Genomic DNA, 13,518 nt, shown 5'->3' with positions numbered 1-13,518 from the left:
ATTCTTTCCAAATACCTTATCCAATGTCCCAGAAAGTATTTTTTATATCCCAATCATTAAAATGTTTATTTTTCTTCTAAAGAGAGGAAAAATTGTCAAAGTCACACCTTCACAGTTAATTATAACTGGGCCCTTCCCAAGACCTTTTCCTGTACAAAGTACTTAGTCACAGGATTATTTCTACTTGAGCACTGTTTAGGCAGGGCTACAGTTTTTCCAAATCGTTTTAAACACTGGAATATTTTGGAAATACAGTCTCCCTTATTAATGTAAGAGCCCTGCCCGTAAACTTGAGTTAATTCTGTTGAGTCAGGACTTACATAGATTCCTGAATTTACCCAGAGCTTTAAATGTTGTGTTCCAAGTGCCCTTTGCTCCCAAGGAATCAAGGAGTGCATTAATGTAGCTGTCACTGTAATATTTAATAAGGAACCTTGTGTAAGATTTTAGAAACTTTCCATTTGAAGGTGTTTTTTGCTTCTAAATAATACAGACACTATCAATATACAAATGGGGCTGAGAAGGCAGGAAAGCTGGTGGATTGTACTTATTCTGCATTCTCAGCACATAGAAAAATGGAATTTAAGAAGTAGGTAGTCCAGAGAGAAGTAAAGTTTTCCAAGTCCGCTGTTTTTACTATGTGCAACAGTTGCAATTAACTGTCAAATGAGCTTTGAATCTAGCTAAGTATAAATATAAAAAAGAACAACTTATGGTTAACACAAGCATATCTGTTATTATGCCACAGACCACAGGAGGAGCAACAGGAATGAACTGCAGTAACGATGGCAACCAGTCTCGCTACTTTTCACGTTAGTATGTTGTGTAAATACTTTAAGATAGTAAACATTCATTCAAGGGCTTTCTACATGTCACTTCAAGTGTTGACCAACTGTTTTTTTCTGCTATGTCTATAATTATTTGCTTGCATGTCTAGTCCTCCACTAGACAGAAAATGATGTCAGAATACAAAGATTTTCTTTGCTTGTGTTCCATGCCCTGCATAGTACTTTAGACATGATAGACAAGCAATGAACATTGTTTTCTCAGAAGTAGATACTTCATATATTGTTCCAAGAGTAATAGGTCTACTTCTTTTTGACAATGAGAAAAAAAGAATAGGAGGATAAGGAGGAGGAGGAGGAGGAAGAGAATGAAAAATAAGCAGAGGAGACTGATCCTGACAAGACGGTCATAATAAAACAATAAATTCCCATTTAAATTTATTTGGATCATTTCTCACTCATATGGTGCTTGACTTAGCACAAATTAGTGTTCCTTGAATGCTAATTAATAGTTTGGTTGATAACTGTAACCATATGAAGTCATGCTCACGTTCTAGGTAACCTTAGAAGGATTTCCAAAAACCTTTGCAAAGATCACAAAGTTAGACACAAAAGCTTTTCAAACCTTCTTCATGTTTTAAACTTAATGTGCAGAAGAAATCAATCAAGATGGCAGAGTAGGAGGACATGGAACTCACCTCTCCCCATGAACACATCAAAAAAGCACCTACATGTGGAACAATCCTCACTGAAAACTAACTGAAGAACACAGAAAGACTTCTGCACAACCAAGACTGTAACTCACCAAAATGGCCAAAACTCTCACCTTAAACACCAACCCAGCTCTACTAAACACTGACTTAGCAACTAAGTACAGTTAAGTAGGAGGATGGAAAGGGGAAGAAGGTCAAGCACCTGCAGCCATGCTGGGGTGAATTGATCACCTGAGGGCCAAGTTACCTGGGCAACCAACGCCTCACCCTCAGAGGCACAGAGCTGAGGGCAGCAGAAGCCTGCAGAAGTGAAGCTGCTGAGGTTGAGGGCCTACGCTTCCATCCCCACTAGTGGCTCACAGTTGAGCCTGGAAGCTGGACCTTTCAAACAAACCCCCAGGTAGGAAGGGAAGAGAAGTGATCAGGTCAGGACCTGTGCCCCTGGGAGGAGGCTCAGAGGAAAAGGGAGGTTACATGGGCAGAGATCCTCCCTGGGGGGTGAGCTGTTTGAGCCACTTATTGGGTGCCCCGGCCCTGGGGTCCTATACAGGGAAGAAGAGCCCCCTATGCTGGTTGGCTGGGACTAAAGGAGGGTTATCAGAAGGCTGGGCTTTGCTTGTGAGGAGCATGTGCATGCTGTCTTGCTCCTGAGGTAGGACAGACAGGGCAGACTGAAGACAGCTCCAGTGGCTGCTTGGTTTCCAGTGACGGCCCTGGCACATGCCCGAGCCTGAGCAGAATGAATGGTCAAGCCCCATCACTCCATGTCCCAGCCCTGCACTGTACCTAGGCTGCCAACACCAGAGAGAGAGCTCGGCTGTGGGATGCAGAGGCGACTTGGACCCAGAACAGTGTCTGGGTGGGGTAGGGGTGGCAACTGCTGGCACATACTTAGGCAGTGCATCAGAAGCAGCCTGGAATTCTGATGGTGGCTGGTCCACCATAACCCACACCCTGATAAATACTGAGACCATGTGGGCCCCACCTGCACTGTGATGAGACTTCACAACAGGGCAGGGACAGTGGAGATTGGAAGGAGTGATCAGCTGTGTGGAATAAAGGGGACTCAGATGTGAGGCTGAGTCTAAACCAGGTGAAGGCAACAATTGCTCATGCCTACACAGGTGGCACATTGCAGGCAGCTTGGACCACTACAGCTGACACACCATAGCCCATGCCCCATCATGAGAGCACTTGCATGGGCCCCTCTGCTTCAGCACCGCTCCCCTCTGAGCCAAGAGTCCCAGTACTTAGAGAGGAGATAGCACATACTTAAAGGGAACAGAGCTAGCTCAGACTAGACCCTCAGGGCTTCTGCTCCAGCAACTTGGGATCTGCCCTGTCCCCAATAGGATGGTTACAGCCACTGAGCAGAGGGGAAGCCCTGCCTCAAAATCAGTTCCAACTCTAGCCACTGTATCTCCAGCCCCACTGCCTACCAAGGTGATGGGTGTAGGCATAATCTGAGGAAAGACATGACTTGCATCCACATCAAATCTAGCTTTCCAACCAAAGAGACTGGGCACAAGCAGTCTCTATAGGGACACACCTACATAAGAACACCCTTTCAAATCTGCAATGGGTAACCGTTTAACCTAAATTCATAGAGATAGAGAAAGTTAAGCAAAATGAAAAGGCAGAGGGACTGGTCTACAGATTTCAGACTCACCAACCCCCATAGTTGCCTTAGCCACTTCCTTAAAAAAAAAAAAAAAAAAAAGACCCAATCAGAAATGAAGAATTCAGTAACTAAAATAAAAAACGTACTAGCAGGAATGAATAGCAGACTAAGTAATACAGAAGAACGCATAAGTGATCTGGAATAATGGAAATCACCACCAATCAGAAAAGCAAAAAGAAAAAAAAACTAAATGAAAACATTTTAAGAGATTTTTTGGATAACATCAAGCAAAGCAATATTTGCATTATAGGGGTCCCAGAAGAAGAGAGAAAATTGATGATTGAAAATGTATTTGATGAAATTATGGCTGAAAACTTCTCAAACTTGAAGAAGGAAACAGATATCCAGGTACAGGAAGCACAGAGGGTCCTAAATAAGATGAACCTAAACAGACCCATGCCAAGACAAACCATAATTAAAATGACAAAAGTTAAAGATAAAGAGAGAATTCTAAAGGTATCAAGAGAAAAACACAGTCATATAAAAGGGAACCCCCATAAGGATACCAGCTGATTTTTCTGCAGAATATTTGCAGGCCAGAAGGGAATGTCATGATATATTCAAAGTACTGAAAGGGAAAAAAACCTGCTAGTCAGGATAATCTACACAGCAAGACTATCATTTAGAATAGAAGGAGAGAGAAAGAATTTCTCAGACAAGCAAAAACCAAAAGAGTTCATCAATATTTTTATGAGTTCATCATTTCTTTTAGGGTAAACCTACCCTAAAAGAAATGTTAAAAGATCTTCTCTAAGTGGAAAAGAAGTAAGAATCTATAAGAAAGGGAAAATCCCACTAGGAAAGGCAAGTATAGAGTAAGGCCTGAGGATCAACCATTTAAATAAGCTAGTACGAAGATTAAAAGACAAAAAATTGTAAAAGTAACTATAAGTATAACAAACAGTTAAGGGATAAGCATGAAGATGTACAATATGACATCAAAAACACAAAACATGGGAGAGCAGAATAAACAATGTAGATCTTTTAGCATATGTTTGAACTTAACTGACTACCAGTATAAAACAAGTAGATATTGTTATAGGTCAACACATATGAATCTCATGGTAACCAGTAATCAAAAACCTACAACAGATACACAACAACTAAAAAGAAATGAACACAAGCATACTACTAAAGAAAATCATCCAACCACAAGGGAAGAAACAAGAAAAAATAACAGAGAAGAACTACAAAAACAACTCAAAAACATGCAATAAAATGGTGTAAGTACATACCTATCAATAGTTAATTTAGATGTCAATGAAATAAATGGTCCAATCAGAAGACATAGGGTGGCTGATTGGATAAAAAACATGACAAGACCCATCTATATACTGCCTACAAGAGACTCACTCCAGAGCTAAAGACACACATAGACTGAAAGTGAGATGATGGGAAAAGATATTTCATTCAAATGGAAACAACAAGAAAACAGGAGTGGAAATATTCATACAGACAAAATGGATATGAACATAAAGGCTATAACAAAAGACAAAGAAGGGCATTATATAATGGTTAAGGGACCAATACAAGAAGGGAATATTACACTCATTAACATGTATGCACCTAATACAGGAGCACCTAAATATATAAAGCAAATATTAACAGAAATAAAGAGAGAAATTGACAATAATATAATAATAGTAAAGAATTTTAACACCCCACTTACATCAATGGACAGATCATTCAGAGAGAAAATCAAAAAGGCAACAGTGGTCTCAAATGCCACAATAGACCAGTTGGACTTAATGGATATTTATAGGACATTCCATCCAAAATCAGCAGAATACACATTATTTTCAAATGCACATGGAAAGTGCTCCAGGATAGATCATATGCTAGAACACAAAACAAGTCTTGAAAAGTTTAAGAAAATAGAAATTATATCAAGCATTTGTTTCCCAATCACAACAGTATGAAACTAAAAATCACGAAGGCTAAACAACATGCTACTAAAAAAAAAAAATGGGTCAGTGAAGAAATCAAAGAAAAATCAGAAAATACCTTAAGAAAAATTAAAATGAAACCATAACTTTCCAAGATTTATGGGATTCAGGAAAAGCACATCTAAGAGGGAAGTTTATAGCAATACAAACCTTCCTCAAGAAAGAAGAAAAATCTCACATAAACAATCTAACCTACCACCTAAAGGAATTACAAAAAGAAGAACTAACAAAGCCCAAAGTCAGCAGAAGGAAGGAAATGATAAAGATCAGAGTGGAAATAAATAAAATAGAGACCAAAAAACAATGGAAAATATCAATGAAATCAAGAGCCGGTTTTTTAAAAGAAAAACAAAATTGATACATCTTTAGCCAGGTTCATCCAGAAGAAAAGTGAGAAGACCCAAATAAACAAAATTAGAAACAAAAAAGGAGAAGTTACAACCAATATCACAGAGATACAAGAGATCATAAGAGACTATTACAAATAGTTACATGCCAACAAATTGGACAACCTCGAAGAAAAGGACAGATTTCTAGAAACATACAACCTGCCAAGACTGAATCAAGAAGAAATAGAAAATTTGAACAGACAGATCATTAGTAGTGAAATTAAATTTGTAATTAAAAAACTCCCAGCAAAGAAAAGTCCAGGACCGAATGGCTTCACAGGGGAATTCTGCCAAACATATAAAGAATAGCTAATACCAATCCTTGTTAAATTACTGCAAAAAACTGAAGAGGATAGAACACTCCCAAATTCATTCTCCAAGGCCACCATCACCCTGATACCAAACCCAGACAAAGATCACAAAAAAAAAAAAAATTACAGGCCAATATCTTTGATGAATATAGATGTGAAAATCCTTAACAAAATATTAGTAATCTGTATCTAATAATATATAGAAAGGATCATATATCATGATTAAGTGGGATTTATTCCAGGGTTGCAAGGATGGTTCAATATTCACAAATAATCAATGTGATACAACACATTAACAAAAGGAAGGATAAAAATCACACAATCATCTCTTTAGTCACAGAAAAAGCATTTGACAAAATTCAACATCCATGAAAAGATGCTCAACGTCACTAATTATTAGAGAAATGCAAATCAAAACAACGATATCAACTCACACCTTTCAGGATGACTATCATCAAAATGTCTACAAATATCAAATGCTGGAGAGGGTGTGGAGAAAAGGGAACACTTGTACACTGCTGGTAGGAATGTACATTGATACAGCCACTATGGAGAACAGTATGGAGCTTCCTCAAGAAACTAAAAATAGAACTACCATAGGATCCAGCAATCCCACTCCTGGGGATATATCTGAAAGAAAAAAAATGAAAACACTAATTCAAAAAGGTATGTGCACTCCAATGTTCATAGCAGCACTACTTACAATGGCCAAGATATGGAAGCAATCCAAATGTCTATCAACAGACAAATGGATAAAGAAGATGTGGCATATATATGCAATGGAATATTACTCAGCCATAAAAAGAATGAAATTCTGCCATTTGCAACAATGTGGATGGACTTATAGAGTATTATTCTTAGTGAAATATGTCAGGCAGAGAAAGACAAATACTGTATGTTATCACTTAACGTGGACTCTAAGAAATAAAACAAATGAATGAATATAGCAAAACAGAAATAGACTCACAGATATATAAAACAAACTAGTGGATGCTGGTGGGGAGAAGGAAGGTGGGATGGCCAAGATAGGGGTATGGGATTAAGAGATACAAACCACTATGTATGAAATAGATAAGCAACAAGGATATATTGTATAGCACAGGGAATTATAGCCATTATTTTGTAATAATTTTAAATGGATTATAATCTATACAAATACAGAATCACTGTACACCTGAAACTAATATATTATAAATCAACTATAATTCAATTAATTAGTTAATTAAATGTGCAAATGATTATGCCTAACACTGGTCTTTATAAACCAAAATAACCACTTTGACAAATACCCTTCCCATAAACTGCTCAATAAAGTCGCAAATTTTTTTGACCATTGTATCTTTTTGACTGAACTGAGTTAATAATTGGTGTGCTTTGTAGTCAGAGAAACTGATAATTAAGTAATACACTTACAGATAATCATTTCAAAGATTACCCACATCAAAGTGGCATGAGTTTTATCAGGTCTGGTCCTCAGCCAAAACTGTAATTAGCAAGGTTTGCATTCATTATCTCTCCCTATCACCTTCTGCACTGGTACTTACTTTAAGTTTTGCCCTTTTCTCAAGACAGTCTGTCCCCAAGTCAGTGACACATTTTTGGTATTCTGCATGTCTCCCTTCACCTATAAAAATATCCCATGTCCTTCGCTAACAAAGGTTTAACTATTGTGATTGTTTGAGCTATGGTGCAAAATGCCTGATAATGATTGAAAGTGATGTCCTTCCCAGTTGCCACTTTTATTTTTAGCACTGTCTTTCAGTGTTTTATACCTGGGGTGACCAACTGTTTCAGTCTGCCTGGGACTTTCCTGGTTTCAGCAACGGAAATTCCAAGTCTCAGGAAACCCCTCAGTTCCAAGCTTATTTACCCTAATTGCCCTGAAAGGACTGGAAAAAATGACAGCTGGGGAAGACTTTTTAGCCTTCTCTCTCAAATGCAGTTCCCAGTTGCAGTTCCCAGTTGCTGCTGCTTCTCTCAGATCTCTCTTCAGTATGATGTACTTGACCCCCTCAGGATATCTTCTCTTTCCTCCCCACCACACTCTTCAAGACAGATTTCCCAGATTTGCTCCTCATGCTTTCTGGGTGATCTAAGCCTTCCATTATTTTAGTTTGCTCAGTAAAAGACATTCACCTTCCTAGGCATCTCAGTGTTCACAAAAAAAGGGTCCAGATACATGTCATAATCCTTACCCACAACACTCTGCTCTTTGTCTTCACGTTGCCCACCTGTAGAAAGAGCATTCTTTATCTAAAGCACTCAGATCCTATAATAACAACAAAGAAAACCCAAGGGAAACCATCTATGAGTATGTTTATCTACACCAATATTTTTCATTAGTTCTAATAAGCAGAATTTGATGATATGTCTTGCCTGAAGTAAAAGGGCAATGTAGTGAAAAGGTTCCAGCTGTCTAGGTTTGCCATCTCAATATAATTCTATTCATTCTGTGGTTCTGGAACATCCATCATTTCTCAGGCATCTATGATTTGCCTGTGATAGAGAAGCAAGAAAGAAAAATTTTTTAAAGGCTCATTGTGGGATTGTTTAAAATGCATTCAAACAAAGTAGATGATTTCACTAAATTAAAAAAATTTGACCATATCATTTCTGTTATGGATTTATGGCTGGATGTGTCCCCCCAAATACATATGTTGAACTCCTAACCCCCAATGCTTAAGAATGTGATTAGATTTGGTGATAGGGTCTTTCAAAAGGTTATTAAGTTAAAATGAAGTCACTAGGGTAAGCCTTAATCAAATATGAGAAGAGATTAGGACATAGACACATGTACCAAGATAAAACCACATAAAGACACAGAGAAGATAACCATCTACAAGCCAGGAGACAGGCCTAGAACAGATCCTTCCCTCATGGCCCTCAGAAGAAACCAACCCTGCCAAAGCTTTGATCTTAGACTTCTAGCCTCCAGAACTGGGAGAAAATAAATTTTTGTTGTTTAAGCCACCCATTTTATGGTACTTTGTTATGGTGGCACTAGCAAACTAATAAAATTTTCTGGTGGATAAATACAGAAATATTAAGTGATCAAAATGAACTCTCATTAAATACAGATTTAGAACCTTGCTCAAGGCAAGAACCCAGGGCGTATGGATTAATTACTTGTATGGGTTTGTAGCTCTCACATCAGTACTTGGACTGTTATCCCTAGGCACACAGTAAACTTCTCAGCAATCCAAATGGAAATAAATAGAAAGGTTCTCTTAAGAGTATGGATTTTTTTCTTCCAACCTATCAGTGAAACCTCTTGAAAATAGCTTTAGGAATGTAACATCAAGCGCTGTCTCATCTTCTCATGGATAACCTTGATCAATCATCTTTTATTTCACCACAACCCACAGCATTCCACTCCACCTGAAAACAACAGTATGATAGTCTTTCCTGAAGAGCATTTCTCCACTCAGAGTAAATCACAAGTATAACTGAACACATATTAAACACATATTATACAGGAACTATGTATTAAGAAAGAAAATGTTTATAGGTTCTTAAAAATGGACAGAATGAATTGTATAATATGAGCTTTATCTTAATAAATTTGTTCGGTATATAGAACAAGCAAATAAATACACCACCTTTGTCAGTGTATCCCTTTTGTATCATTTTGTCCTATTTTTCACTGATGTCTTAGAATCATCTAATTTACTTCGCTGTTCTACTTTCCCCTTGGGCAGCATTTAGAGGTTATTACTGATTCAAAAGTGGAGATAAAGGTCTCCAATGAAAAGTCAGATGGCTGACAAAGATAGAAATACCCCTGACCTTGGACTTCCTTTCATAATTTCATTCAGAGAATGTTCAAAGGATTGTGCCGTGATGTTTTTCACGAGCAGGTGATACCTGCCACTCAACCTTTACAATTTTCTCAATCAGGCACTCTGGGAACTCCTCCTCTATCCCTCTCTCCCAGTCAGCTTCTTTCTGGCAGCAGTTGAGGTGCATTGACTAGGTTACAGGTCCTGCTTGAGACCGAACAATTAGGAGTAATAGGAGATCTACCGCTGGACCTCCTGGGTCAGGTGAATTCACAGTCTTGATGGGGTTTTAGATGGCTCTGTCATTTCATCAGCAATTTATAAATTGGTATGTAAAGGGTAGATTGCCGGTGAGGTTTCACTTACTTAGCGTTTGATTTAGTGCAGAAGTTTACAGAAGCAGGCCCACTGCCCAGTCTCGTGAGAAGGACTCAGATGACTAGATTCTTGAATTACACTTGAGGGAAAAAGTTTTCCTGGTATAGGAAAAATAGTTCTGAGGTTATCTCACATCACATTTTTAATGGAAAATTGTTGTTGACGTCCCCAACACCAACCTCCTCCCAATTCCAGGAACAGATCTCAATTTCACCTGGTGACCAGTGACTCCCAAACCCAGTGGTTTGAATGAGGGGGGAGGTTGTCAAGGAAGGAGCTTGTGACCCAGGTCTGACCAGTCAAAGGATTGCTGGTTACAGCCCTTAGTGACTGGCTGAGGGAGAAGAACAAAACCTAAACTGGTCTAATCAGAGGCACTCTTCTTCTGGGGTTATAGGGAAATACTCAGTATTGCCCTACCTATCAATCAAAGTTTACTCAGAAAAGCAGGACCATCAGCAATGATATACAATAAGGATTTATTGCAGTGATTTGACCTGACACATATGTGAGAGCTGGTCAAAGTCTTGGCCTGGCGCTTTCTTCTGTCTCTGGTGTGGAGCCAGAAGTCATAGGTCAGGCTGAGGGAAAGAAAAGATGAACACCTGACTGACTGAGGAAGAGCAGGGACAACTAGAATCTGCCTTTGTCAGTTACTCGCACCCTTGTTGGTCCCTCCCTGTCTCCAAGCCCACAACCTTGCTGCTGTGGATAACCCTCAGGACAAGTGGTGCTCTGGCTGCAGATGCCCACCAACAAGCTGAGTCAGAAGCTGCTACGGAGCCTAACCTACGTCCACCTTCCAAGAGTCACAACGGCTATTGCTCCACAGTGACCTTCCAAATCTTCCACAGATTTCTCTTGTAGCTAACCCTACCCAGAAATATTCAGTGAAGAGAATTCTGGGAAACATAGTTTAGTTTAGCCAAGTCGACACATTACAAAGCCACCACAGCCTGAAACTGGAACATGGAGAAATATGAGGTGGGAGCTGCTGCAGCCATCTTGCCCCAGAGAGAGCCCAGAGATGCTGGGCTGCTTTGTGGAGCCCAAGGATTAAACTAATATAATCAAAGTCAGAGAAGAGTGAAAAACAAATGAGCAACTTGATCACACCCTTCAAGCCCTGAATCCTGGAATGCCTGAAACTACCCCTGGAGTTTTCAGTTGTGAGAGACAATAAATTCTTCGTGCTTAAGCCAGTTTGAAATAGGTTTTCTGACACTAGCTCCCGAAAGACTGCTAAATTACAGTCTTAACGTAGGGCTGCTGTGTTTGCTCTTGCTGAAGTTTCTTAAGAGTTTTAAGGAACAGTCTTTAGCAGCATTAAATCCATCCTGGAGGAAACCAAGCAACAGTTAATTTGTATCTTATTATTAATCAGATAAGGAGAATCAATGAAAGATATTTTCCATTTTTAAAAAGACCAGCAATAAGAGAGAAAGTTTCCATTGTTCCTTTCATTAGACCACAATCAAATTTTTTCCTATCTCTCCTTCACACTTTCCTTGCTTTCCACCATGATGTAAGGAGACTGAGTGAGCGCCGAGTACATATTTTCTGGAGTAAAAGAGTATATTTTCCTCTTATAATGGATTTTTCTACTATACTAAGAAAGAGTGTGGTAGATAATTCTATTATGCCATTTAACATAATAAGTGTAAGGTCAACATTATACCAAACTTGTCAACCCCAAATTCTGCTTAAATGACTGACTTTGGTAGAACCAGTTTAAGTAAAATGAGTAATATCATCATGGCTAAGTTTGATTTTCAACTACTAATCATATTTATATAAATACGTTAAATGTCTCAGCACATTCCAAGGGTTTAAGTGTCAACTTATATATTAGGAACATTTAAAATCTGCTTCCAAGCCCAAAAGGAGAGTCTCAAATGTATCTAAGAAGGAAAAAGTAAGTCATAGATCCTCCTAGTCACTCAAAGAAGAACAATTAAAAAGAAAATTTTGGCAGAGGATGAGATATGATACATTAATGTCAAAGTGAGGCTGCTCAGCTCATCACCCCTGTCAGAGTCACCACCCCTTTAAATGTGGAATTCCTCATTGGAAAGAGAACATCTGTCTACCTTATTAACAAGTGCCTGTGATCACTCTGTAATTCTACAAAGAAGGTGAGGCATAGAGAGAGTTGTACTGACCACATTAGAAACATTTTTTTGTTTCCAATGGGGAAGAATTAATTTAACAAGACATAAGTGATGGGCCAGTAAAAACAAGGCTTTCTCCAAAAATGTTTTATAGAAACAGTGCATATATTTTGCAAAATCATCTTAACACACATTAAATGTCTCAAATTATTAACCTATTTTTATTCAAATGTGTTTACATTTTAAACGAGATGTAGAGATGTTAATTATTTTAATTAGTTTTATAATAAAAATTATTCTTCAAGTGTTTAGGAAGTCATTATGAAAAAGTTCACTTTATATATATAAATGGAGCCATTATATAATCTGATTCGCAGGGGTTTTTTTGTTTTACAATTTAAAAACTCTTTTTTTGATGGAATGACATAAAAATTTGTTACCTAGAAGTAAGGTTTTCTGGTTTAGCAAAGATTCCTTTATTCTTATAGAGATGAAGGAAATTAATGCTGTGGTACTCAAAGTATAGTCCCTGGACCAGCAGCATCTATATTACCTGAGAACTTATCAGAAATGCAAATTCTCAGGCACCACTCTAGACCTGCTGAATCAGAATTCTGGGGTGGAGCCCAGAAGTCTGTGTTCCAACAAGCCCTCTAGATGATTCTGCTGCTGCTAAAGTTGAAGAACCTCTGTAGTAGAGGTTGCTTGGTCTAAGGCCTTTGCAATGAGACTGGAGCATGTTTGACAATGTGCTTTGGGTAGCTCCTAGTAAAACCAGTGCTGACCTTCTAACTCAGTCCTCATACTCATATTCGAGTTTGTTTTGAATAGCTGGTGGTTTTCAACTATTCAAAATTGTGCATATTGCATAACCAGTTTCAGTAGGCTACATGAGTAATAAATGAGATACTATCTGTAAAGTGATTAGTGTGCTTATGTGTGCATGCTACGCGTGCTATGCCTCACACAGAGGGGACCTTATTTTAATGTAAATAATTGATATTCAAACTATTAGTCTTAGTTCACATTCTTTTCCCTCGTAGCAAAATAAATATACAAAACCCACAAAATATCCTACTCATTATACTTTCACAGACATTTAAGCCTAAGAGGAATTTCAAGATTACCCAGTTCAAGCCCCTCGTTTTACAGATGAAAAAACTGAAGCCCAGGGAGGCTGAATGACAGGTCAAAAGTCTCTTAGGAAGTAATGGGCAAAGATTAGAAGCCACAGCTTCAACTCCTGGACTAGTATCTTACAGAAGAAGCCATTTAGGTTGTACTCACTACTACAACAGCAGTGCTTACTCTGGAATTTTCTCCCTTGCCCTTACTAATTATTATCCAGTACTAATCTCTCCTTCTGCACTCCCTCATGTATAAACTATTATTCAGAATTGCAAAGCTATTAGATTTAAAGCTTTC

Source organism: Pseudorca crassidens, chromosome 8, assembly GCF_039906515.1.
Source record: "Pseudorca crassidens isolate mPseCra1 chromosome 8, mPseCra1.hap1, whole genome shotgun sequence".
Taxonomy (NCBI): Eukaryota; Metazoa; Chordata; class Mammalia; order Artiodactyla; family Delphinidae; genus Pseudorca; species Pseudorca crassidens.
The sequence above is the reverse complement of the archived record's forward strand: the minus strand, read 5'-3'. Positions refer to the sequence as shown.